Raw genomic sequence first — 24,452 nt, forward strand, 5'->3', positions numbered from 1 at the left:
GATACAAGATTGAAGACTTCGTCTCGTGTCCGGATGGGACTCTACTTGGCGTGGAAGGCAAGCTAGGCAATACGGATATGGATATCTCCTCCTTTGTAACCGACCTTATGTAACCCTAACCCTCTCTGGTGTCTATATAAACTGATGGGTTTTAGTCCGTAGGACAACAACCATAACATACAATCATACCATAGGCTAGCTTCAAGGGTTTAGCCTCTCTGATCTCGTGGTAGATCTACTCTTGTACTACCCATATCATCAATATCAATCAAGCAGGACGTAGGGTTTTACCTCCATCAAGAGGGCCCAAACCTAGGTAAAACATTGTGTCCCCTGCCTCCTGTTACCATCCGGCCTAGACGCACAGTTCGAGACCCCCTACCCGAGATCCGCCAGTTTTGACACCTTCATCGATCTATTCAAGAGTCCGTAGTAAAATAAAACAAAGCTATTCTTTCCGTTCAATCTATCATAGAGTTCGTACTAGAATAACACCTTAAGACAAAAATCAATCAAAACCCTAATGTCACCTAGATACTCCAATGTCACCTCAAGTATCCGTGGGTATGATTATACGATATGCATCACACAATCTCAGATTCACCTATTCAACCAACACAAAGTACTTCAAAGAGTGCCCCAAAGTTTCTACCGGAGAGTCAAGACGAAAACATGTGCCAACCCCTATGCATAAGTTCACGAGGTCATGGAACTCGCAAATTGATCACCAAAACATACATCAAGTGGATCACATCATATCCCATTGTCACCACAGATAAGCACGTGCAAGACATACGTGAAGTGTTCTCAAATCCTCAAAGACTCAATCCGATAAGATAACTTCAAAGGGAAAACTTAATTCATCACAAGAGAGTAGAAGGGGAGAACCATCATAAGATCCAACAATAATAGCAAAGCTTGCGATACATCAAGATCGTATCACCTCAAGAACACGAGAGAGAGAGAGAGAGATCAAACACATAGCTACTGGTACATACCCTCAGCCCTGAGGGATAACTACTCCCTCCTCGTCATGTAGAGCGCCGAGATGATGAAGATGGCCACCGGAGAGGGATTCCCCCCTTGTCGGTGTACTAGAGTAGGGGTACCCTAGTATCCCGAACTTGTGCACGGGCAGTCGCAGCATCCCGCGGCAAGGCTTGCCGGGTGACCGCCAAGATCCTCCGTGGTTCCTTTGATGACCATTCAAGAACAAAGTACTCAAACCAAGGCCCCGGCAAGCTGGCCAGGAAGAAGACAAGACCCCGGCAAGAGGAGCTTGCCGGGAAGGCCACCAAGGCATACCAAGAAAACTTGCCGCGACGCGCCGCGCGTCCCGGCAAGGCCCGGTGAGCGACAAGCTCCCGAACATGACAAGACGACAATCGCGGCAAGGAGCTTGCCGCAGGAAACCCCCACTTCGTGCCCGCGCTCCAGCACACCCGCCAACGTGTCGCTCTAGGACCCTCCCAAGCACACGTGGCAGGAGGCCGTGCAGCTAGGGGTGCGAGGTGGCAAGCGGGCGCTGACAAGATAACCATCGTGGCAAACGGTGGCGTCCCTAGCGGTCCTTTTCGGTACTGTTTAGGCGACACAGACGGGCAATTAATGCCCTTGTCCCCTGCCGTCAGGGTTAGGTATGATACACTGTAGCAGGTAGCTGTACCTACCGCAGCACCTTTCCATTTTTACCCTTTACCTCCGTTGCCACCTGTCGGTGACCCCTTGAGCATATAAAAGGAGGCCCGTGTGCAACGTAGAGGGGGGTTAGCCAGTTCGAACACTCACGCTCGGTCCTGCTAGCCGCCGGTGTGTACTGTAGCACTCCGCGCTCCCGAGCAAGAAATCAATACAAGACCACAAAGCAGGAGTAGGGTTTTACGCATCCGTGCGGCCCGAACCTGGGTAAATCGCTCGCGTGCCCCGCCTCGATCTGCTCTTTGCGCGACCTCCGCCCCCGCCGAACCGAAAGGGACCCGGTCCGCCGGTCCCATAGGTGCCCGTGGATCAGCACCCCGGCATCTTTGGCGCGCCAGGTAGGGGGCGTCGAGGTTGTGTGAACCAGATCCGAGGTTCTCGCGAGCTAGATCTTCATCATCTTCATCAACATGCCGCCGAAGAAGAAAGTTTCGGGGGCAGCTGCTCCATCTGCGCCGAGCCAGCCACCGCCGGAGCAAACGGTTGGTGGGGCAGGCGCCGGCGGAAGGACACGCGTCGACGAGGGAACTCACGGTGCTGCTAGGTCCCAGGGCAAGGCTGCGCTGCCCATCAGTGGCGTAGCCGGCTCCCACAATGACCGGGCGCACTCCAAGACCTCGGCGTCCGTGCATGCACCGCGCCCATCTCAGGAGGCGCGGGACCGGCAGCGTCATGGTACTCATGGTACCATGCGTTCGCTAGATCAAGATCGAGCTAGTGGATCTCAGAGCGCTCAGGACCACCATGCACGTCAACCTGCTGGCGCGAGCGAGACACGGTCGCCTGGACGAGATACTACTCCTTCTAACATAGTTAGAAGTCCGAGCATATCCCGCTCCTCACACCGTTCGCCACCGCCACCCGCCACCGCAACAGAAGCTCTGGCGCGAGCTCAGTTGCTCCTAGACTACCCTCCAGCGGCGGACAAGATCAACGACTGGAGGGCCACTATCCAGAGTCTCATCGGCTTCGCCAACGGCGACACTCCACGGCAGTCGAGCACGTCTCGGCCGCGGCAAGACAGCCAGGCACGAGCCGGAGACGACGAGACTGGTGGGGGTGCAACTACTGTGCACTCTCCACCCTGAAGGCCAAGATCGCCGACTCGCCGGGTCCACCTCGACAGCGACTCCACCGCGTCGTCAGATCCGCGAGCTCGTCGCGATCAGTGCCAAGTTCTTCGAGAACGACAACAAGAAGACGCTCGTACTCGCATCGAGCGCCGGAGAGAAGCGCGGCGTCAATCAGACCAGCGCGCTGGGCCCTTTGTTGACATGCATGCGCCAGGGGAACAAGGCGACTTGCCGCACGCGGTAGGCTGCCCTGCATTCACTCGTGAGCTGCGGCAAGTCCAGTGGCCCAGTACAAAGAATTTCAAACCAGATGTACCAAAGAAGTACGATGGCAAGTCGCATCCGTCGGAGTTCCTCAGCATCTACACCATCGCGGTGCAGGCTGCTGGGGGGCGGGATGATAAGATCCTTGCCAACTACTTCCCGCTGGTGCTTAAGCCCAACGTCAGGTCCTGGCTCATGCACTTGCCGGACAACTCCGTATCCTCCTGGGCAGACCTGTGCCATCAGTTTGTTGGCGCCTTCACAGGCGGCCACAAACCTCATGGCCAAGAGAGTGACCTTCACCTGCTCGTCCAGAAGGAAGGGGAGCCCCTGCGCAAGTATATCCAGAGGTTCAGCCGTGTACAGCACAACATCCCAAATATCCACCCTGCCGCGGTAATCAGCGCGTTCCATTAGAACGTGCGTAACCGCGGGATGCGGGAGGAGATGGCGATGTGCAAGATTCGGGACGCCAGCGAGCTATATGCCCTGGCCGACAAGTGCGCACGCGCAGAGGAAGGGAGGAAGTTCCCCGGAGAAAGCACTGGAGCAGGGGGTCTGACAGCGAGGATGCCGCCCCAGCAAAGAAAAACCGGCGGCGCAACAACAGGAAGAAGCAGAACAAAGAGGTGCTGGTCGTTGAGCAGTCCAGCAGCGACGGCGGCGCCAAGCGAGCCAGGTCAGTAGCTCCGGCAAGGAGGTTGCCGCATGCACCAACTGCCAGACTGTGGCGGCCGCCGACAAGCAGGACGGCTACGACAACCAATACTGCAAGATTCACCGCACCAAGGGCCATGACCTCCGGAGCTGCAAGAAAGTCAAGCAGCTTGTCCAGCAACAAAAAGCTGAGTACGAGCGGCGCGACAAGGAGAGGGCCCAAGGGGGTGCTGAAGAATCCGGCAAGAAGCGCGCCGGACGGGGAGGACGCCGCGACAAGGCCAAGCAGCGGCAAGGAGACAGGCCTCCCCGCGGCCGCGACAACGATGAAGATGACGACGACGAAGACATGGATGATGTTGAGACCAGTGAACAGGAGTTTCAGAAAGCCACAGAGGTCTTGTGCGTCGACGGCGGTGCTTCTCTGCACACTTCACACCGCCAACTCAAGCAGTGGGCGCGGGAAGTCAATGCAGCGGAACCACCTGTCGAATCGCGCAAGCTTCTGAAATGGTCCAGCACGCCTATCATCTTTGACATTGAGGACCACCCTGATCGCACAACCGCGGTCGGGTGCCTGCCGATGTTGGTTTCACCAACTATCCGCAACCTCAAGGTCACTAAGATGTTAGTTGACGGCGGGGCCGGCTTGAACCTGATCTCCTCCGCTGTACTCCAGAAACTCCAAATCCCTGACAGCGAGCTCGAAGAGACCGGCACATTCCAAGGAATCAATCCGGGAAGGAGCAAGCCAAAGGGGAAGGTCACGCTGTCGGTAACATTTGGCAGCGAGCTAAACTTCAGGACTGAGAAGGTCACATTCGATGTTGCCGATATCCCATTGCCCTACAATGGGATACTTGGCCGCCCAGCACTCGCCAAGTTCATGGCAGCCTCTCACTACGCATATAACATGCTGAAGATGCCAGGCCCGATAAGCGTCATTTCTATCCCTGGCGACAAGAAGGATGCTCTTATCTGTGCCGACAAGATCTACCGGGAAGCAGCAGCCACGGCGGATCGCAATCCACTTGCCGCCGAAGCTCCCGGGGGGAAGAAGACCAAGTCCGGCAAGAGTTCTGATGCCCACTCTGGCAAGCGCACCTCTTCGGAGTGCTGCGCTGCCGTCGAGGACGCACCATCGAGCTCCACCGGCAAGTCCGGCAAGAGTTCTGATGCCCACTCCGGCAAGCGCACCTCTTCGGAGTGCTGTGCTGCCGTTGAGGACGCACCATCGAGCTCCACCGGCAAGTGCAAGAAGACGATGGCAGCTCCGCCAGAGACGAAGAAGGCATCCGCCAAGGAGGACGGCACTGGTGGTACCTTCACCATCAGTGCCACGCTCGACCCTAAATAGGAAAGCGCGCTCGTTACTTTCCTGCGGGCGAATGTCGACGTGTTTGCATGGCAGCCGTCGGACATCCCCGGTGTTCCCAGGAAAGTGATTGAGCACCACCTTGCCGTTTGTCCTCATGCGCGGCCCGTCAGGCAGAAAGTCAGGAAGCAGGCAGTGGAGCGCCAAGAATTCATTGCGGGAGAGATCAAGAAACTGGAAGCAGCAGGCCTTGTCAGAGGAGTGCTCCATCCCACGTGGTTGGCCAATCCTGTAGTCGTGCGCAAGGCAAACGGGAAATGGAGGCTTTGTATCGATTTTACCGATGTTAACAAAGCTTGTCCCAAAGACCCATTTCCTTTGCCGCGCATTGACCAGATTGTTGAATCCACAGCCGGATGTGATTTGCTTTCATTTCTTGACGCATACTCAGGGTATCATCAGATCTTCATGGAAGAAGAGGATGAAGAGAAGACCGCATTTATTACTCCATGTGGCACGTACTGTTTCGTACGGATGCCTTTCGGATTAAAAAATGCTGGTTCGACATTTGCAAGAGTAGTCCATGTTGCTCTTGAGCCACAAATACACAGAAATGTGGAAGCCTACATGGATGATATAGTGGTCAAGAGCAAGGACAGAGCAACCCTGATTCAAGATTTAGACGAGACCTTTGCAAATCTACGCAAGATCAGCCTCAAGCTCAACCCGGAGAAGTGTGTGTTTGGAGTTCCCTCCGGCAAGCTTCTCGGGTTCTTCGTGTCTCAGCGGGGAATTGAAGCCAATCCCGACAAGATCAAGGCCATTGAGCAGATTGAAGCACCAAAGCGCGTCAAGGATGTACAGAAACTTGCCGGTTGCGTGGCTGCTCTCAGCAGGTTTATCTCTCGGTCTGCTAAGCACGCCCTGCCGTTTTTCAAATTATTGAAAAAGGCAGGTCCAATGAGATGGAATCCGGAAGCGGAGGCTGCGCTGCAAGACCTGAAGAGATACCTGTCCTCCCCTCCAATACTTGTCGCACCTAAACCACAAGAGAAGTTGCTGCTGTACATAGCGGCAACCAATCAAGTGGTTAGTGCTGCGTTAGTAGCAGAGAGGGAGGCAGATGATGAGCCAGCAACCGCGGCAAGCGCATCCAGCAACAAGCAGGGGGCTTCCCCGGCAAGCTCTGGTCCCCACAAAGATGGATCTGCGCAGATGCACGAGGAGACACAGAAGAAAATGGTGCAGCGCCCAGTTTACTTTGTCAGTTCCCTCCTGCAAGGGGCTAGGTCAAGGTACTCTGGTGTACAGAAATTGCTCTTCGGCCTTCTCATGGCCTCGAGAAAGCTGCGCCATTACTTCCAAGCACATGAGATCACAGTTGTCACTCGCTTTCCGCTGAAGAGGATACTGCAGAATCCAGAAGCGACAGACAGGATTGTTGAGTGGGCACTGGAACTGTCAAGCTTTGGCCTCAAGTTTGAAAGCACCTCAACTATCCAGAGCAGAGCATTGGCAGAATTTATAGTAGAATGGACGCCAACACTAGATGAAGAAATTCCAGAAACAAGCATCCCCGACAAGGAAGCAAGCAAAGAGTGGCTGATGTACTTTGATGGTGCCTTTTCGCCGCAAGGCGCCGGCGCTGGTGTGCTGCTTATCGCACCCACCGGAGAGCACCTCAAGTACGTAGTCCAGATGCACTTTCCCAAAGAGCAAGCAACAAACAATACTGCAGAGTATGAGGGATTGCTCGCCGGTCTCAGGATCGCGGCAGACCTTGGATCAAGAAGCTCATTGTCAGGGGTGATTCACAGCTTGTCGTCCGCCAAGTAAACAAGAATTATCAGAGTCCGTTGATGGAAGCTTACGTCGACGAAGTGAGAAAGCTGGAAGAACACTTTGACGGCCTACAAATGGAGCACGTTCCAAGAGCTCAGAACACCATTGCAGATGGCCTGTCAAAGTGTGCCGCACTTAAGTTACCTGTGGAACCAGGGATCTTTGTGCTCAAGCTGACTCAGCCGTCCGTAACGCCATCAACTGGACAGAGCAAGAAGAGGAAGTTGGTTTCTGGTGACTATTTGCCGGCAGAGCTTCCCGAAGCCGCCGCCAAGAAGGTCCCCAAGATCGACGCCAAGAGCGCTGAGGAGCAAGATGCTCCGGCAAACCCTAGGGTTTGTTCCGTTGAAGCAGAAGCTCCCGACAAGTTTTGCTCCAGCAAGCTTGCCGGGGAACATCACGCTCCTGCAGAGCCACGGGTTCTTGCCGTAGAAGCGGATATTCCCGCAGCAGTCTCCAAGATCAGCACCAAGAGCGCTGAGGAGCAAGATGCTCCGGCAAACCCTAGGGTTTGTTCCGTTGAAGCAGAAGCTCCCGACAAGTTTTGCTCCAGCAAGCTTGCCGGGGAACATCACGCTCCGGCAGAGCCGCGGGTTCTTGCCGTAGAAGCGGATATTCCCGCAGCAGTCTCCAAGATCAGCACCAAGAGCGCTGAGGAGCAAGATGCTCCAGCAAGCCCTAGGGTTTGTTCCGTTGAAGCAGAAGCTCCCGATAAGTTTTGCTCCGGCAAGCTTGTCGGGGAACGTCAAGCTCCGGCAGAGCCGCAGGTTCTTGCCGTGGAAGCGGACGTTCCCGCAGCAGCAGATTTGCCTTTAGTCCTTGTTGTCGAGCCCCAAGCTCCAACATGGGCGCAGGAGATTGTCCGTTTCCTTCAGACAGGAGAACTTCCCGAAGAACAAGAAGAAGCGGAAAGAGTAGCCCGGCAGTCAAGTATGTACCAGTTTGTCGACAAGACACTGTACAGAAGAAGACTCAACGGTGTGAAATTGAAGTGTATTCACCGGGAAGACGGACAAAAGCTGTTGGCAGAGATACACGGAGGCATATGTGGTCACCACACTGGCGCAAGAGCACTTGTCGGCAAAGCATTCCGGCAAGGTTTCTTCTGGCCAACAGCCCTCCAGGATGCAACTGCACAAGTAACCAAGTGTGAAGCGTGCCAGTTCCATTCCAAGCAGATACACCAGCCAGCTCAAGCTCTCCAAACGATCCCTTTATCCTGGCCATTTTCGGTCTGGGGGCTCGACATCCTCGGCCCCTTTCCCCGAGCTGTCGGGGGCTTTGAGTACTTGTACATTGCAATCGACAAGTTCACAAAGTGGCCGGAAGTGGAACCAGCGAGGAAGGTGACCGCACAGTCAGCCGTCAAGTTCTTCAGGTCGGTTGTTTGCCGCTTCGGGATCCCTAACAGGATAATCACCGACAACGGTACACAATTCACGAGCCGCACCTTCATGCAATATGTCCAAGATCTCAGCGCCAAGATCTGCTTCGCTTCTGTTGCCCACCCGAGAAGCAACGGTCAAGCGGAGAGGGCAAATGCTGAAGTGCTGCGCGGGCTCAAGACCAGAACTTTTGACAGGCTGCACAAGTGCGGAAGAAACTGGATCGAGGAGCTGCCGATGGTTCTTTGGTCGATCAGAACGACGCCAAATCGAGCCACTGGACAGACACCTTTTGCTCTATTCTATGGAGCAGAAGCAGTTATCCCCACGGAACTCGTATACGGGTCACCTCGAGTGCTCGCTTGTGATGAGCTCGAGCAAGAGCGGCTACGACAAGATGACGCGCTGCTCCTTGAGGAAGACCGTCTTCAGGCTGCTGTGCGAGCTGCTCGCTACCAGCAAGCTTTGCGCCGCTACCATAGCCGCAAAGTTAACGCCAGAAGTCTCGAGGAAGGTGACCTTGTTCTTCGGCGCGTTCAGTCCGCCAAGAATTCCAACAAGTTGACGCCGAAGTGGGAAGGCCCTTACCGGGTGAAACACGTCACAAGGCCTGGCGCTGTCCGCCTTGAGACCGAAGATGGCGTACCAGTGAGCAACTCCTGGAACATCGAGCATCTTCGTAAGTTTTACCCGTAAGGCGCGGTTGTCGGACCCTGTCCGGCAACCACCCTTCTGTACAAGTCTTGCCGCTGTTGCATGTAATCCTTTGTACAGAGCCAGGCGCAGACCCTGAGCACAAGTAAATGAAGCGCTGACACCCCGGGGTTATAGCATGCATGCTAGGTCGAGTCTCGTCCTTGGTTAGGGTTGATAGTGCCTAACAGCGGCTAACCCCTAGCTTAGAGGTCGAGTGTCCGTCCCTTTGCTTCTCTTTCGTTCGCAGGGCTCGCATGTCCTGACCAGACCGCTTGAGGACGAAAAGGAGAAGAAGGGTGAGCCGGCACCCGGGCCCCGGCAAGCCAGAATTGCCGGGGGCTGCGATATCAGATAAGTCTTTCGTCCCTCATCATGCATCCTCTTATGGACTGGGAATGCGAAACCGCGTTTCTTCCCGGAAACTGCCGTGCTCCCTCAACTCTAGGCCCTGGGGCTCGTTCCCGGGACCAAGTTTGGTCGTAGTCGCGGCAGCAAAGGGATGAAACGAGGTGGCCGCACCCACCTCGTTCCCGCCTCCGTCAAAGGCGTGAAAGGTCGAGCGACGTGGGAAGGCGGCAGGGCCTATTGCCGGGAAATAAAATGTCTGTCCAAGGGATACCAAGGATTTGCTCCTTGGCGTGGGTTCAACCCGCGAGACAAATAACCCGGCAAGCATCCCCTTTTCATTAAAAAATATCCCACTCAGGTACAGTCCATAGAGGATGAAAAACATGAAAGAGAGGATTACAAATTTTAGATGCAGCTAAGGCCCGAAGGCTTACAAATTAAAAAGATAAGATGCCCGTAATCCCTTTCCTGTCCCTCTCTTCAGGAGGTAGGTCAAGGAGGCGAAAAGGGCAAAAGGGGCGCCTAGAGAAGCTACGGGTGCCAGAAGACACCAAGAGAACATCCCGAGGGCTGTCCGAAGGCTGGACGGTGATGGCAGTGCCGGAAGCGGGGTTGGAAGACGGGGCGGCAGGACGTCAGCACGCTGTCGAGGGCACCACGCCCTCGTACTCCGACCTGACGGCCTTGTCGCCAGCCCTCTTCCCCTTCCGCAGCCTCCCAACGCCAGCCGCCCAAGGAGACGGCCCCGGGGAGTTCAAGGAGCCGGTGACACGGATGATGGGGTCACCGGTGCCGCACGAAGCGGCGCCCGACGCCTAGTCGGACCCGCCATCCCGCCGCCCACTACCCTCATCGTCGCTGTCGCTCTCCTCCTCGTCACTCTCGCTCGAGGGGGAGCCTTCACTATCGGAGGAGCTGTCCACGCAGCACTTCGCCCGAGTGCCGAAGCACCCGAAGACCTTGACGGAGAGGAGATCGCCCTCCATCAACTTAAAATGGAGGGTAAATCCCTCCATCAGGCTGTGGATACGGGCGAACGTCTTCCACCCTCGATCAAGATACATCACATTAGGGGCTTGGAATACAACGCGGACTCGCATGCCGCTGATCCCACAGCCCCTCATGTGCAGTCTCAGTGTCTCGGGCGGGTCCAACTCCATCGCGCTCGCAAACGGAGCTGGAAGCCGGAGGCGACGGCGAGGCGCCCGGCAGCCTGACGAAGAACTCGCAAGGGTCGTCCCCTATATGGACCGCCGTGGGGAGAGGAACCGCCGGCGGAAGCGAAGCTGGCGCGCCGCCCCGTCCGCCTCTTCCCCGAGCGCCTCGACCTCGTCCTCAACCTCGTCCACGACCTCGCCCCCTCCCTCTTCCCCTTATGGCTGGCCCTGCCACCACGGGCGCGGGAGAGGGAGGGGTGCGCTGTCTGGCGGCGACCCTCGCCGCCACCGACGAAGGGCCAGGCTTCCCTTTCTCCATGGCGAGTGGGAGAAAGGGGAGCAGAAGCTGAAGAAAGGAGGAGATGAGAGAGTGCAGGCTTCTGCGCTCCCCTCCCGCTCTTTATAAAGGAGCGAGGTGGGGGCTCGGCCGCCCCGCTCAGCGAATCAAGGCACGGGAAGAGCAGGGAGTCGGGGCCGACCCGCTGCCTCTGCCCACGACGGCCCAGTTTCCCGCTTCCACCGTCCGCGACCCCAAGCGCATGGGAGCCGCGTGGCGGGGATGCAGAACCGAGGCGACGGATGAGGCGGCCTCGCCCCACCCCGTGATCGTGGGGAGTGGACGCCTCGAAAACCGCACACCGGCCCCGTCCAGTAAATGCACCACGCCCCCACGCCTACCTCCGTTTAGGGAGGAGGGCGTGAACCGTCCCCTTCATCATAGCCTGACGCATGCTCGCGGGGCTTAGCCCCGCGCACGCCGCCCACGTCACCCACGACGCCGCGTTTGACGCGTGCCGTTCTGGGCGTGCGCGGTGGAAGCGGAGAGATATACGGCGTAACCTAGGCCGTGCGTGCCCGTGCACTGCTTTGGGCCTGGCCCAACAGCGCTCGGCACCGTGTCTGGCCCAGGACCGGGGGCTCCTGTTGGTGTACTAGAGTAGGGGTACCCTAGTATCCCGAACTTGTGCACGGGCAGTCGCAGCATCCCGCGGCAAGGCTTGCCGGGTGACCGCCAAGATCCTCCGTGGTTCCTTTGAAGACCATTCAAGAACAAAGTACTCAAACCAAGGCCCCGGCAAGCTGGCCGGGAAGAAGACAAGACCCCGGCAAGAGGAGCTTGCCGGGAAGGCCACCAAGGCATACCAAGAAAACTTGCCGCGACGCGCCGCGCGTCCCGGCAAGGCCCGGTGAGCGACAAGCTCCCGAACACGACAAGACGACAACCGCGGCAAGGAGCTTGCCGCGGGAAACCCCCACTTCGTGCCCGCGCTCTAGCACACCCGCCAACGTGTCGCTCTAGGACCCTCCCAAGCACACGTGGCAGGAGGCCGTGCAGCTAGGGGTGCGAGGTGGCAAGCGGGCGCTGACAAGATAACCATCGTGGCAAACGGTGGCGTCCCTAGCGGTCCTTTTCGGTACTGTTTAGGCGACACAGACAGGCAATTAATGCCCTTGTCCCCTGCCGTCAGGGTTAGGTATGATACACTATAGCAGGTAGCTGTACCTACCGCAGCACCTTTCCATTTTTACCCTTTACCTCCGTTGCCACCTGTCGGTGACCCCTTGAGCATATAAAAGGAGGCCCGTGTGCAACGTAGAGGGGGGGTTAGCCAGTTCGAACACTCACGCTCGGTCCTGCTAGCCGCTGGTGTGTACTATAGCACTCCGCGCTCCCAAGCAAGAAATCAATACAAGACCACAAAGCAGGAGTAGGGTTTTACGCATCCGTGCGGCCCGAACCTGGGTAAATCGCTCGCGTGCCCCGCCTCGATCTGCTCTTTGCGCGACCTCCGCCCCCGCCGAACCGAAAGGGACCCGGTCCGCCGGTCCCATAGGTGCCCGTGGATCAGCACCCCGGCACCCCTCAGGCAGGGTGCCAGAAGGAGTCTAGATTAGTTTTCGGTGGCTACTGAGGCTTCTGGCGGCGGAACTCCCAATCTATTCTGCTCCTCGATGTTTTTAGGGTATATGGACATATATAGGCGAAAGAAGTCAGTCAGGGGAGCCACGAGGGGCCACGAGGGTGGGGGGCGCGCCCAGGGGGTAGGGCGCACCACCCTGCCTAGTGCCTCCCTCGAAGCATCCCTAACGTCTACTCCAAGTCTCCTGGATTGCTTTCGTTCCAAAAATAAGTTCTGTGAAGTTTCAGGTCAATTAGACTCTGTTTGATTTTCCTTTTCTGCGGTACTCAAAACAAGGAAAAAACAGAAACTGACACTAGGCTCTAGGTTAATAGGTTAGTCCCAAAAATCATATAAAATAGCATATAAATGCATATGAAATATCCAAGGTTGATAATATAATATCATGGAACAATAAAAAATTATAGATACGTTGGAGATGTATCAAGCATCCCCAAGCTTAATTCCTACTCGTCCTTGAATAGGTAAATGATAAAAACAGAATTTTTGATGTGGAATGCTACCTAACATATTTATCCATGTAGTTCTCTTTATTGTGGCAAGAATATTCTGATCCATAAGATTCAAAACAAAAGTTTAATATTGACATAAAAATAATAATACTTCAAGCATACTAACAAAGCAATTATGTCTTCTCAAAATAACATGGCCAAAAAGAGTTATCCCTACAAAATCATATAGTCTGGCTATGCTCTATCTTCATCACACAAAATATTTAAATCATGCACAACCCCGATGACAAGCCAAGCAATTGTTTCATACTTTTGACGTTCTCAAACTTTTTCAATCTTCACTCAATATATGAGCGTGAACCATGGATATAGCACTATGGTGGAATAGAATGGTGGTTGTGGAGAAGACAAAAAGGAGAAGATAGTCTCACATCAACTAGGCGTATCAACGGGCGATGGAGATGCCCATCAATAGATATCAATGTGAGTGAGTAGGGATTGCAATGCAACGGATGCACTAGAGCTATAAGTGTATGAAAGCTCAACAAAACAAACTAAGTGGGTGTGCATCCAACTTGCTTGCTCATGAAGACCTAGGGCAATTTTGAGGAAGCCCATCATTGGAATATACAAGCCAAGTTCTATAATGTAAAATTCCCACTAGTTTATGAAGGTGACAACATAGGAGACCCTATCATGAAGATCATGGTGCTACTTTGAAGCACAAGTGTGGAAAAAGGATAGTAGCATTGTCCCTTCTCCCTTTTTCTCTCATTTTTTTGGGCCTTCTCCTTTTTATGGCCTTTCTCTTTTTTTCATCTAGAGTCTCATCCCGACTTGTGGGGGAATCATAGTCTCCATCATCCTTTCCTCACTGGGACAATGCTCTAATAATGATGATCATCACACTTTTATTTACTTACAACTCAAGAATTACAAGTCGATACGTAGAACAAAATATGACTCTATGTGAATGCCTCCGGCGGTGTACCGGGATATGCAATGAATCAAGAGTGACATGTATGAAAAAAATTATGAACGGTGGATTTGCCACAAATACGATGTCAACTACATGATCATGCAAAGCAATATGACAATGATGAAGCGTGTCATAGAAAACAGAACGGTGGAAAGTTACATGGCAATATATCTCGGAATGGCTATGGAAATGCCATAATAGGTAGGTATGGTGGCTGTTTTGAGGAAGGTATATGGTGGGTTTATGGTACCGGCGAAAGTTGCGCGGTACTAGAGAGGCTAACAATGGTGGAAGGGTGAGAGTGCGTATAATCCATGGACTCAACATTAGTCATAAAGAACTCACATACTAATTGCAAAAATCTATTAGTTATCGAAACAAAGTACTATGCGCGTGCTCCTAGGGGGATAGTTTGGTAGGAAAAGACCATCGCTCGTCCCCGACCGCCACTCATAAGGAAGACAATCAATAAATAAATCATGCTCCGACTTCATCGCATAACGGTTCACCATACGTGCATGCTACGCGAATCACAAACTTTAACACAAGTATTTCTCAAATTCACAACTACTCAACTAGCATGACTCTAATATCACCATCTTCATATCTCAAAACAATCATCAAGTATCAAACTTATCTTAGTATTCAATGCACTTTATATGAAAGTTTTTATTATACCCATCTTGGATGCCCATCATATTAGGACTAGTTTCATAACCAAAGCAAACTACCATGCTGTTCTAAAGACTCTCAAAATAATATAAGTGAAGCACGAGAGTTGATCTATTTCTTTAAAATAAAACCACCGCCGTGCTCTAGAAAGATGTAAGTGAAGCACTAGAGCAAATGACAAACTACTCCAAAAGATATAAGTGAAGGTGAGTAGTCGAATAATTATGCAACTATGTGAAGACTCTCTAACATTTAATAATTTCAGATCTTGGTATTTTATTCAAACAGCAAGCAAAACTAAATAAAATAAAATGACGCTCCAAGTAAAACACACATCATGTAGCGAATAAAAATATAGCTCGAAGTAAAGTTTTTTGAACCTTGAAGACTGCAGGGCTTACACCCCACAACATTTTATTAAATAAAAAAGCAGGAACAAAACAATGCTTCCCCAAGATGAGGAAAAGAAAAAAAGAAAAACAGGAACCTAAAGAAGAACAGCTCCAAGTAAAGTTACCGATGAACGAAGACGAAAGAGGGGATGCCTTCCGGGGCATCCCCAAGCTTAGGCTCTTGGTTGTTGAAGGAGTCCTGGATTAGGGGGTCTCCGGACAGCCGGACTATATCCTTTGGCCGGACTATTGGACTATGAAGATACAAGATTGAAGACTTCGTCCTGTGTCCAGATGGGACTCTCCTTGGCGTGGAAGGCAAGCTAGGCAATACGGATATGTAGATCTCCTCCCTTGTAACCGACTCTGTGTAACCCTAGCCCCCTCCGGTGTCTATATAAACTGGAGGATTTAGTCCATAGGACAACATACAATCATACCATAGGGTAGCTTCTAGGGTGTAGCCTCTACGATCTCGTGGTAGATCAACTCTTGTAATACTCATATCATCAAGAACAATCAAGAAGGACGTAGGGTATTACCTCCATCAAGAGGGCCTGAACCTGGGTAAACATCGTGTCCCCTGCCTCCTGTTACCATCCGCCTTAGACGCATAGTTTGAGGCCCCCTACCCGAGATCCGCCGGTTTTGACACCGACATTGGTGCTTTCATTGAGAGTTCCACTGTGTCGTCACCGTAAGGCTTGATGGCTCTTTCAATCATCGGTAGCGATGCGGTCCAGGGTGAGGTTTTCCTCCACGGACCGATCTTTGTGTTCAATGGCTTCGCACCTCGGGCCAATTCGCTTGGCCATCTGGAGCAGATCGAGAGCTACGCCCCTGGCCATCAGGTCAGATTCGGAAACTTAAACTACACTGCCGACAGCCGCGGAGACTTGATCTTCGATGGATTCGAGCCCGTGTCAGGGGCACCGCATAGTCACGACGAGCACGACGTAACTCTGCCATCGGACAGTGTTCGGGAGATCGCATCTGCTACTCCGGCCGTCAATTCGGAGCAAATTGCGCCATCCGAGAGCGGAGGGATAGACCCCGCCATGGAGGTCGCACTCTCAGTGGCGATGGAGCCGGATACTGACTTCACCCCTTACGAGAGCCGTGTCGCCAAACCACTGGACTCGTCTTCGGCCACAGACTCCGAGCCGCCTGCATCCGTGCCCATCGAATCCGACTGGGCGCCGATCATGGAGTTCACCTCCGCGGATATCTTTCGGCACTCGCCTTTCGGCGATGTGCTAAATTTGTTAAGGTCTCTCTCCTTGTCGGGGGAGCCTTGGCCAAACTATGTCCGGCTAGAATGGGATGCAGACGATGAAGAAATTTGCTGCCCACCCTCCACCCACTTGGTAGCCACTGTCGACGATTTAACTGACATGCTCAACTTCGACTCCGAAGACATCGACGGTATGGACGACGATGCAGGAGACGAACAGGAACCACCGCCCACAGGGCGCTGGACCGCCACCTCATCATATGATATATATACATGGTGGACACCCCCAAAGAAGGCAATGGCAACGAGACAGTGGATGATAACCCCTCCTAGAAGCAACTCAAGCGCCGACGTCAGCGGCGCCGCTCTAAGTCCCGCCACAACAAAAGTAGTGATACCGGCACAGGAGATAATAATACTCCAGATAGTGCCGAAGACAACCACAATCCCCTCCAGCACGATGTAGAGCGGGAAGATGAACACGCTAGCCCTCCAGAGTAGGCAACAAATGGAAAACCAGAATAGGAAATTATATGCCCCTCTCCGAAGAGGAGGTGAGCCTCGGCGACGATGAATTTGTCATACCTGAGGATCCCGTCGAGCAGGAGCGCTTCAACCGCCGGCTTATGGCCACAGCAAATAGCCTGAAGAAAAAGCAACAACAGCTTCAAGCTGATCAAGACTTGCTAGCAGACAGATGGATCGAAGTCCTTGCGGCCGAGGAATACGAACTCGAGCGCCCCTCCAAGAGTTACCCAAAACGCAGGTTGCTACCTCACCTCAAGGAGGAAGCATTGAAACCTCCATCACCAGTGTATGATGCGGCTGGCCGGCCACCGCGTGGCCGAGCCAGAGAGGCGTTTCAGCCTAAAGTTCAGCCTGCACCCCGCCGCCACTCAATCAAAAATACCAAGGCCCGGGGCAACAGACGGGACCTGTGAGACGTATTGGACAGCAGGGCAAAACTTGCAAGGTCAATATACGGGTCACGTGCACGCGCGCCAACACGGGACGATGATCGTCGCGCCGGATACACCAAATGCATATCCGGCCGGGCCGAATACAGCAGACAAGACTCATATGAACTACGTCGTGATATAGCCCAGCACAGAGGCGCCGCACACCCCCTATGCTTCACTGATGAAGTTATGGATCACGAATTCCCGGAGGGTTTTAAACCCGTTAATATCGAATCGTATGATGGTACAACAGATCCCGCTGTATAGATCGAGGATTTCCTCCTTCACATCCACATGGCTTGCGGTGACGATATACATGCCATCAAGTACCTCCCACTAAAACTCAAAGAACCAGCTCGGCATTGGCTGAATAGCTTGCCAGCAGACTCCGTCGGCAGTTGGGAGGATTTGGAAGACGCATTCCTTGACAACTTCTAGGGCACTTATGTGCGACCACCGGATGCAGATGACTTGAGCCATATAACTCAGTAGCCAGGGGAATCGGCCAGGCAATTCTGGACATGGTTCCTGACGAAGAAAAACCAAATTGTCAACTGTCCGGATGCAGAGGCCCTAGCGGCATTCAAGCATAACAAACACGATGAGTGGCTTGCCCGCCACCTTGTCCAGGAGAAGCCAAAGTCTATGGCAGCCCTCACGACACTCATGACCCGCTTTTGCGCGGGCGAGGATAGCTGGCTGGCTCGCAGCAACAACACATCAAGGAATCCGGGCACTTCGGATACCAAAGATGCCAACGGCAGACCACATCGTAACAGACCAAAGCGCCGCAACAACGGTGATAACAACGATGATACGACAGTTAATGCCGGATTCAGAGGCTCTAGATCTGGTCAGTGGAAAAGCCATTCAAAAGAAGTACTCCGGCTCCATCCAGTTTGGATCGCATACTGGATCGCTCAGGTCAAATCCACGGCACCCTCGACAAGCCAGCCAATCACACCAACAAAGAATGCTGGGTGTTCAAGCAGGTCGGCAAGTTAAATGCCGAAAACAAGGACAAGAGGCTGCATAGTGATGACAAGGAGGAGCCCCGGCCGCCGAACACGGGAGGACAGAAGGGGTTCCCCCCACAAATGAAGACGGTGAGCATGATATACGCAACCCACATTCCCAAGAGGGAGTGGAAGCGTGCACTAAGGGACGTCTACGCGATGGAGCCCGTCGCCCCAAAGTTCAAGCCATGGTCCGCTTGTCCAATCACCTTTGATCGCAGGGACCACCCCACCAGTATCCGTCATGGCGGATCCGCCGCACTGGTCCTAGACCCCATCATCGACGGATTTCCCCTCACTCGAGTCCTTATGGACAGCGGCAGCAGCCTGAACCTGCTCTATTAGGACACAGTGCGAAAAATGGGTATCGATCCCTCGAGGATCAAACCCACCAAAACCACCTTTTAGGGCGTCATCCCAGGTGTAGAGGCCCATTGCACGGGCTCAATCACACTGGAAGTGGTCTTCGGATCATCGGACAACTTCCGAAGCAAGGAGTTAATCTTGGATATCGTCCCGTTTCGCAGTGGCTATCACGCACTGCTCGGACGAACAACATTTGCAAAATTTAATGCAGTACCGCATTACGCATACATCAAGATCAAGATGCCAGGACCTAGGGGGTCATAACAGTAAATGGAAACACAGAACGCTTGCTCCGCATGGAAGAGCACACTATGGCCCTTGCAGCAGAAGCACAAAGCAGCCTTTTAAGGCAAACCACTAATTCGGCGATACAGCCCCCGACACCTTCAAGCGAGTCCGAAGTAAACTGCAACAGGATCGCATGGCGCGTTCAGAGCTCGCCTAGCATTTCGGCCCCCGTCCTAGTCCCAGTCAAGCGATGAAATCCATGCCGCGTGTACATAATTACGCACTGAAAATACCATGGACATAGGCGGGGGCACGATCAGGGCACGTCCTGCAATGCGGCTTAACCGCCCTAGGGGCTGTATACCTTTATCATTTTCTTTTCTCTTTCAGGACCTAACTCTCTGGAAACCCTTTCCGGCAGTACGATTGCCGGACACATTATGGGAAGGAACAACCAAGGCGGCAAGAAGCTAAGATGTACACGGGAACCCTCAGGTGGTCTCTAATATTAATCGATATACCCGCTTTCTACTATCCATACACAACTTGCCCTTGGATAGGACATGTCAAATAGTCCCACTTTCTGCTTACTGCACTACTTGTACCAATACGCTTCGACGTATTATTTAAATAACAATGTACAACATTAGTCTATTATTGCATTATTCATCCCCTTTTTTCTTATATGTCCATTCGCGACAATCCGCACCCGCATATTCGGGTACGGTCAGTACGCCAGGGGCTTTCGTTTACCCCATAATACGACGCGAGAAGTCCGAACACTTTTGACAGTGCGGCACCCCGAACTTATAGCATTATATGCATCAGCTCCGAATCATGTCTTGGGTCAATAGTTGGGTTTGCCTAGCTCCCATGCTTTGGTACCTTATGTTCCTCTATATCGGCTAAGGTAGTGGTGGGAGAACTACTGCGATTGTGTCCCGGTTCTTTCGGACGAGCACCTCAGTAGAGAAAGCTGAAAACTGACTGTCATGATAAGTCGAGAGACTGGTCACTGTTCGAGAGGTCTCAAGTCCTTAAAGACTTTTTCCACTTCGGGCGAGGAGTCGGCCTTGCCCGGCTTAGGCGTGTATAGCGGCCCAAATTCGGCCTTCCGAATACTAGGGGCTTCGCCAAAATTTAAATTGTAGACTTCTATGGCTAAGTGAGAGTGATAATGCCTTATAGTCTGATTGCTTGGTTCGTTGCGCTGAAAACCTCCCTTGAAGGACCCAAAATTGGGGTAAAGAGTGCTCAAGTTTATCCCGAACACCCCAGTACTAGTTACATGGGGGCAGAAGCCGACGACTGGCCAACTCTCAGATTTTATAAACGGACACACAGAAGGTAATATTTTAAATTCAAAAAAAGCATTGCATAGCGCAGGTGAACTTGTTTCACATTACAGGATCACATAAGCATGTTCATTCAAAAATTACATCCCTGGCACATTCATCCGCTACAAGGCGGGAACCCTTCAGGACACTCTCATAATACATCTCGGGGAAGCGATGTTGCTTGCCCTCCGGTGGCCCCTCCTTCACCAGCTTCACGGTGTCAAGCTTCGCCCAGTGCACCTTCGCCCGGGCAAAAGCCCTGCGCGCACCCTCGATGCAGACGGACCGCTTTATGACTTCAAGCTGTGGGCAGGCCTCCACAAACCGCCTCACCAGACCGAAGTAGCTGCCGGGCAGGGGCTCGCCAGGCCACATCCGGACTATAAGGCCCCTCATGGCCTGTTCGGCCACCTTGTGAAGCTCGACCAGTTGCTTCAGCTGGTCGCTCAAGGGCATTGGGTGTTCGGTACCAGTATACTGAGACCAGAACAACTTTTCCGTCAAGCTCCCCTCCTCAGCTCGATAATACTCCGCGGCATCCAGTACACTGCGGGGAAGATCTGCGAACGCTCCTGAAGAGCTCCGAACTCAGGTAAGAAAAAGGGAAGTTTCCTTCACATGCTTGCTTTGCATAATGAATGCCTTACCCGTTGCTATCTTCTTCACCGCATCAATCTCCTGGAGGGCCTTGTGGGCTTCAGCCTTGGCGCTCCGGGCACTTTCAAGCGCCTGCGTGATCTCGGACTCTCGTGTCTTAAAGTCAAGCTCCAAGGACTCGTGTTTTTTGGCGAGAGCCTTGAGCTCTTGCTGCACCTCGCCCACTCAGGCTTCTTGCTTCTCCCGCTCGATGCGCTCCTTGGCCGCTTTGTCTTCGGCCTCGGACAGCGCCTTCTTTAGGGTCGCCACCTCGGTCGTGGCCCCTGGCAAATTCATGATGATCCTATTATTTTAAAACCGAACTTCTTTTTAAAAGCGTAGACAAGGTATTGCTTACCTTTGCTCTCCTCGAGCTGCCTCCTGGTAAGGCTGAGCTCATTCTCGGACCGCTCCAGGTCCTGTTTCAGTGCAGAGACCTCCGCAGTACGTGCGGCAGCAGCCAGCAGTGAAGCATGCACATACACATAGATATATTCTGATTAGACTCCTGAGTCATCATTTGATCCTCTATTTGGCCTTTCTTCTCGAACGCCGAACATAGCATCAGGGGCTACTATCTATGCGGTAATATTTTCTTATATTTTGATTGCTTACCTCAAAGCCTATTAGGATGCTGGCGCAAGCTTCGGTCAGTTCGTTTTTGGCAGACTAAACTTTCTCGATCACCACACTCATGATAGTGCGGTGCTCTTCGTCGATGGAAGCGCCGCGAAGCGCTTCCAGCAAGTTGTCCGGTGCCTCTGGATGGACAGAAGACAACGGCGCGGGCGGCTGGCCCCCCTTAACGAGGGATCGCCTGCCGGAGTCCGGAACCATCGAAGGTTCCGGCGTAGTGTTCGGCTGGGGGCCGAACTCGGAGCCCGTGGGAGTTTTGCTCCCTTTGCGCCCAGGGTCCAGGAGGTCACCTCGAGGCGCCCCCAGGACCACCTCCCCTTGGCTCGGTGCCTTTCGAGACAACACCTCAACGTTGTCGATAGGGCGAGGGATGGAGGTGGTCGGAAGAGAACCGTTGTTCATATCCGACGAGTCCAATGAACCGCTCGACGAAGATACGTCGAGATGATCTCGGGACGGACTGCATAATCATGTTCGGCATGAGGAGAAGCAGTGCAATAAAACATACCATGAATTACTATGGTGTCCGGATACTTATGACTTCGCCAGGGCTTGACCATGGGTAGCCACTCATCGCCGCTGTAGGCGGCCGTAGTGGAGCAGTCCAGAGGGAGGGTCCTTCCCTTCTTGGACCCTTCGGCCTTCCCGGTTGGGTCGGCCTTCCTTTTCTTGTCTCCCCCAGCTGGGGGGGAGAACTTTCCTCGTCCCCCTCCTCGTTTTCATGGGAGGAGGGCGTGTCAGAGTCATCGGACGACGAGTCCGATACAACCTTGCGCCGGAGACCCTTTCGGGTCCCCGTGGCCTTCTTCTTGGTTTTCTTCGCCGGCACCTCGTAAGCTGTCGGAGCCAGCATCTCTGTTAGGAGAGCATCTGCAGGATCTTCAGGAAGGGGGGCTGGGCAATCGAGCTCCTCTGATGTCTTTATCCAGTCCTGTTAATGGCATGGAAGCTTAGATCCCGCACATGATTTAACTAGGGCAAATAAATACCCTGTGAGATATCAAAACTTACTGGATTGGCACGGCGCTTTGCGCTGAGTCCGCGGTCCTCGGTGAGGGAAGGAGGTACCTCGGCGCCCTTGAACAGCACCCTCCAGATGTCCTTGTGCGTCGTGTCATAGAGCTCTCGCAGCGTCTGGTGCTGGGCCGGGTCGAACTCCCACAAATTGAATGCCCGTCGTTGACACGGGAGAATCCGGCGGAAGAGCATGACCTGGACCATGTTGACGAGCTTGATTTTCTTGCTCATCATGTTCCTGATGCAGGTCTGGAGTCCGGTCAGCTCTACCGAAGAACCCCAGGACAGGCCCTTCTCTTTCCAATAAGTGAGTTGCGTAGGGATTCCGGGTCGAAATTTGGGGGCCGCCACCCAGTTGGTGTCACGTGGCTCGGTGATGTAGAACCACCCCGATTGCCAGCCCTTTATGGTCTCCACGTAGGAGCCTTCGAGCCAGGTGACGTTAGGCATTTTGCCCACCAAGGCACCTCCGCACTCTGCTTGCTGGCCAACCACCACCTTCGGTTTGACACTGAAGGTTTCCAGCCACAGGCTGAAATGGGGCCTGATGCGGAGGAAGGCCTCGCACACGACGATAAACACTGAATGTTGAGGATGAAATTGGGGGCCAGATCATGAAAATCCAGCCCATAGTAGAACATGAGCCCGCGGACAAACGGGTGGAGAGGAAATCCCAGTCCGCGGACGAAGTGGGTAAGAAAAACTACCCTCTCATGGGGTTCGGGCGTAGGGATGATCTGCCCTGCATCTGGCAGCCGGTGCGCGATATCCGCGGCCAGATATCCGGCTTCCCGTAACTTTGTGATGTTCTCCTCCGTGACGGAGGAGACCATCCACTTGCCTCCCGCTCCGGACATGCTTGGAGTGGTTTGAGAAGAAAGACACGAACTTGGGCGCTGGAGCTCGAGTGTGCGAGAATGGGTAAGCAAGGAGGAAGAAGGTGTGGGTGAAAAGAGTGAATCATAATCCCTTTATAAGGGTGGAAGAGGAGATGCACCTCCCCACTTTCCTGGTAAAATCTCTTATTCCCCAAGCGCCGTAATTGATGGTGCGGTTCGGTTACCCACGTCCGTATTGATGAGAATCCCGTAATAAGGGGAACACGATCTCTGCTTTGACAAGACGTGTCAAGAAAACCACCTCGCGATATGTGCGGTGCTGGTTGAGAAAATCGGTTCGAATAATAACCGGGCCATGGCGTGATGCCATGCTGTCAAAACGTGTTAGCGGATTAAATTTGTGGAAATATTATTCTCTCTACGGTGGTATGTGGAACTTGTTTTGCAGAGCCGGACACTATCCTTGTGTTCAAAATCTTCCATGAAGTATTCGAAGGAGGAACTAGCCTTGCAATGTTGAAGACAATACTGCGCACCGGACTCATCGTCATTGAAGCCTGGTTCAGGGGCTACTGAGGGAGTCCTGGATTAGGGGGTCTCCGGACAGCCGGACTATATCCTTTGGTCGGACTGTTGGACTATGAAGATACAAGATTGAAGACTTTGTCCCGTGTCTGGATGGGGACTCTCCTTGGCGTGGAAGGCAAGCTAGGCAATACGGATATGTAGATCTCCTCCCTTGTAACCGACTCTGTGTAACCCTAGCCCCCTCCAGTGTCTATATAAACCGGAGGGTTTTGTCCGTAGGACAACATATAATCATACCATAGGCTAGCTTATAGGGTTTAGCCTCTACGATCTCGTGGTAGATCAACTCTTGTAATACTCATATCATCAAGAACAATCAAGCAGGACGTAGGGTATTACCTCCATCAAGAGGGCCCGAACCTGGGTAAACATCGTGTCCCCTGCCTCCTGTTACCATCCGCCTTAGACGCACAGTTCGGGACCCCCTACCCGAGATCTGCGGTTTTGACATCGACAGTTGTACTTGAATATTACCTTGGGGTGCCTTGGGCATCCCCAAGCTTAGGCTCTTTCCACTCCTTATTCCATGGTCCATCGAATCTTTACCCAAAACTTGAAAACTTCACAACACAAAACTTAACAGAAAACTCGTAAGCTCCGTTAGTATAAGAAAATAAAACCACCACTTAGGTATTGTTGTGAACTCATTCCAAATTAATATTGGTGTAATATCTATTGTATTCCAACTTCTCTGTGGTTCATACCCTCCGATACTACTCATAGATTCATCAAAATAAGCAAACA

This window comes from Triticum urartu, chromosome 4A, assembly GCF_056163025.1.
Source record: "Triticum urartu cultivar PI428250 chromosome 4A, HENAU_Tu73, whole genome shotgun sequence".
Lineage (NCBI taxonomy): Eukaryota > Viridiplantae > Streptophyta > Magnoliopsida > Poales > Poaceae > Triticum > Triticum urartu.